Below are 4239 nucleotides of genomic sequence, written 5' to 3'. Positions count from 1 at the left end.
GTTTTAGACCAATCATTCCTGTATGTTTTCTATTCTTTCCTTTTCCAAAGGAGTTTCTCCTCGGCTATGATGATTCATCATTGTGTTTTGCATTTGTGGGTCCAGATAACTTGCTTTATCATTTATAGTTCACTGGATCATGAGACACCTTGGAGAGCCAGGGCATCAGCTAGGAATCCAGGACTTCAGCTGGGTAGTGTAGCTGAATCAGATTGTAGTTATGAGTTCACTTTAGTGTGGGAGAAAGGGGATGCGCTATTGTCTGGTGGCAGGAGAAGATTATTGCAGTGGACAGCTCTGGCTGTCCACCAAAATCTGTTCCCCATTGCCACTGGAATGGGATGATGGTTGGGTGCATGGAGCTCAGTGCATTCCATGACCTCGCCTGCCTCATGGAAAGCAAGTGAGACTTCCATGTGAATCATCCACGCTGGCACCACAAGGCAGTAGGCATGCCTTGTGGAAAGCTACTTGCCCCTATCTTTGAGACACAGAAGAAATGCCTACATCCAACCTCCAAAAGGGAGACAAAACTACATGTCAGGGATGAAAGACAAACAAGGTGGAAGACATATGAATCTTTCTCTATAAGAAAAGGTACATGAATCTGCTGACCTGGCATGCACAATTATGTGAAATGGACATTGAAAACATATAAGCCATGTACTTATTGTTTCAGTTCTGGTTAGTACAATTTGTCCTTATCTTCATCTAAAACAGGGTTAAAAGGTTGCAAGACCATTCAATGGGGAAAAAAAGTCTTTTCAACAAATGCTGGAAAAAACCAGATATCTGCATGCCAAAGAATGAAGGTAGACCCTCAGCTTATGCCATATGCAAACATTAATTCAAAATGGATCAAAGATTTAAACATAAAAGCTAAAACAATAAAACTCCTAGAAGAAAACATAGGAGAAAAGTTTCATGACTTTGGATTGGGCAATAATTTTTTACATATGACAACAAAAACAGAAGCGACAAAAGAAAAAAGCTGAAAAATTAAAAACTTCTGTGCATCAAGGCACACTATCAGTAGTATGAAAGGAAACCCATCAAATGGAGGAAATATTTGCAAACATGACATTTGGGGCTAGTATCCAGAATATATAAAAAGCTTCTGCAACTCACCTACAACAAAACTAACAATCTGATCAAGATCTGCAAAGGATTTGAATAGACATTTCAACAAAGAAGATATACAAATAGTTCATTAATAACAGCAAATAAAAGATGTTCAACATCACTAACCATTAAGGAAATAAAAACCAAAACTACAATAAGACACTATTTCACACTCATTAGGATGTTTATTATCAAAAAGAAACAAAACAAAGAATAACAAATTTTGGTAAGATGTGAAAAAATTGGAATCTTTCTGCACTGCTAGTGGGAATGTAAGATGTTGTAGCGGCTATGGAAAACATTATAACAGTTACTCTAAAAATTAAAAATATAATTACCATATGATCCAGAAATCCCACTTCTGGGTACATGGTCAAAAGAATTGAAAGGAGGGACTCAAAAATATATTTGTTTACTTATGATCATTGCAGCATTTATTCATAATAGCCAAAAGATGGCAGCAATTCAAATATTTATTTATGAATGAATGGATAAACAAAATGTGGTATATTTTTAAAAATCTCTTTAGAATACAGTATTATTCAGTCTCAAAAAGGAAGAAAATTCTGTCACATGCTACAACATGGATGACCTTGAAGACATTATACTACCTGAAATAAGAGAGTCACAAAAGAACAAATACTACATGATTCCATTTATACAACATACTTAGTTAGAATAGTAAGATTCGGAGAGAGAAAGTAAAATGGTGTTTGCCGGTGCTGGGGAGAGCAGGGAATGGGGAGTCAGTGTTTAATGGCAACAGAGTTTCAGTTTTAGAAGATGAAAAAAGCTCTGGAGATGGATAGTGATGATGATTGTACAACAATGTGAATGTACTTCAACCAACTAATTTGTACACTACAAGGGGTTAAGACAATAAACTTTATGTTACATTTATATATTGCCACATTTTAAAAAACAGAGCACGAAAGGAAAAAAATAACAGTTATAATTTGTTTCCTCTTGTTTTGTTCTATTTTTGTTTTGTCTGTTTTTAGCCATGTTAATGTAACAAAGCCAAACTGTTCTCAATAAATTACCTCCATTGGCTCTTGGGTGTCATTTTCTCCTGTTCCCAAATTTTCAGATCTTCTGGTCTCTCCTGCTCCTTCTCGCTCCTGTCACCAGATAAATTTCCTCACCCACCAGGCCTCATCTGAAGCATCACTTCCATGGAAAAGTCTTTCCTGACTTCCACAATTTATTAGGTCACCTATTATTACAGGATTCTAAAGAATCCTTGATCTAATACCCTCCTATTCACTATTCTGCAAGTTTTAGGAGGATAAAATAGTGTTCTTGTTTTTTGTTTGTTTGTTTGGGTTTTTTATTTTTTGCAGCTTATGAAAATAATCACTATTTCATTTCTTTGGATATTAATGTTATCTCCAAGTTTTCAGTAATATAAATAATGAAGAACTTGTATATCAATCTTTGCTTTCATCTCGCTTCACTCTTTTATGATATATTATAGAAATTGAATTGCTAGATCAAATGTTGTGCTCATCTGTAAGCCTATGGACACATTTTCACGATAAACAGGAATAACTTTAAAAAATATTACTGTCACTGGCCAGTACTTTTACAAATTATTTTACATGGCTAGCATTTTAATTACTGAACACCTATTTGCAATTTTCATAAAGTTTAACAAGACATTTAAAAATCATAGAATGAATTAAACTTAGCAGTTTTTTTCCTTAAGTGATCTACTTTAGATGAATTACTCACTATTTTTAAGGAAAATTTTGATTTACACACGCTAAGGTCAATAAAGAAATCTATTTCAACGATCCTACAATGTGAAAAGTGGTCACTTCCCTTTAAGGAATCCATTGCCATATCCTCAGGAGTTTCAGAGCTAAGCAGGTGACAGCTGATAATAGTTCACACAGGGACGGGGTTTAATGGTTCAAAGGAGAAAGGAGTCCTATATCGGAGACTGCAACAAGCTACATCTAAAGAGTGCAATACCGAAAGATACCAGATCACTTTACCTACCCTACAAGTATGACATGGTTTGGGCAGAGTTGCTAAAATTCTGAGGAACAACACCAATTTTTTTTTTATTATTATACTTTAAGTTATAGGGTACATGTGCACAACGTGTAGATTAGTTACATATGTATACTTGTGCCATGTTGGTGTGCTGCACCCATTAACTCGTCATTTAGCATTAGGTGTATCTCCTAATGCTGTCCCTCCCCCCTCCCCCCACCCCACAACAGGCCCCGGTGTGCGATGTTCCCTTTCCTGTGTCCATGAGTTTTGATTGTTCAATTCCCACCTATGAGTGAGAACATGCGGTGTTTGTTTTTTTGTCCTTGCGATAGTTTGCTGAGAATGATGGTTTCCAGCTTAACAACAACAATTTAAAGTCAGCTGCTCAAGGACAGAGGGAGGCTCCTGTTACAATAACCACTAGTGGGTGTAAAACATAAAAATTAGGTCGGGTGTGGTGGCTCATGCCTGGAATCCCAGCACTTTGGGAGGCCGAGGCGGGTAGAGCACGAGGTCAGGAGTTCAAGAGCAGCCTGGCCAACATAGTGAAACCTGTCTTTACTAAAAGTACAAAAATTAGCCTGGCATGGTGGCACGTGCCTGTAGTCCCAGCTACTCGGGTGGCTGAGGCAGAAGAATCTCTTGAACCTGGGAGGTGGAGCTTGCAGTGAGCCGAGATTGCGCCACTGCACTCCAGCTTGGGCAACAGTGAGACTTAGTCAAAAAAAAAAAAAAAAAAAAAAAACCCAGAAAGAAAGAGAAAAAGAAAACCCGTCTCTACTCAAAATACAAAATTAGCTGGGCTTGGTGGCGGCTGCCTGTAATCCCAGCTACTAGGGGAGGCTGAGGCAGGAGAACAGCTTGAATCCTGGAGGCGGAGTTCTCAGTGAGCTAAAATCGCGCCATTGCACTCCAGTATGGGCGACAGAGCTAGACACCATCTCAAAAAAAAAAAAAAAAAAAAAAAAAAAAAAAAAAAAAAAAAAAATCAAAGTGACAGCGGATACAAAAAAGAAGTATTAAATACTGACATCCAAAACCGAAGCAACCTTAATGAGAAGCAGAGGAAAACAGGAAATTCCAGAAGTTGGGATCCATCAGGGAAGGGGGCCA

The sequence above is a fragment of the Nomascus leucogenys genome, chromosome 16 (assembly GCF_006542625.1).
Source record: "Nomascus leucogenys isolate Asia chromosome 16, Asia_NLE_v1, whole genome shotgun sequence".
NCBI classification, from domain to species: Eukaryota; Metazoa; Chordata; class Mammalia; order Primates; family Hylobatidae; genus Nomascus; species Nomascus leucogenys.
This window is presented reverse-complemented; position numbering follows the sequence as displayed.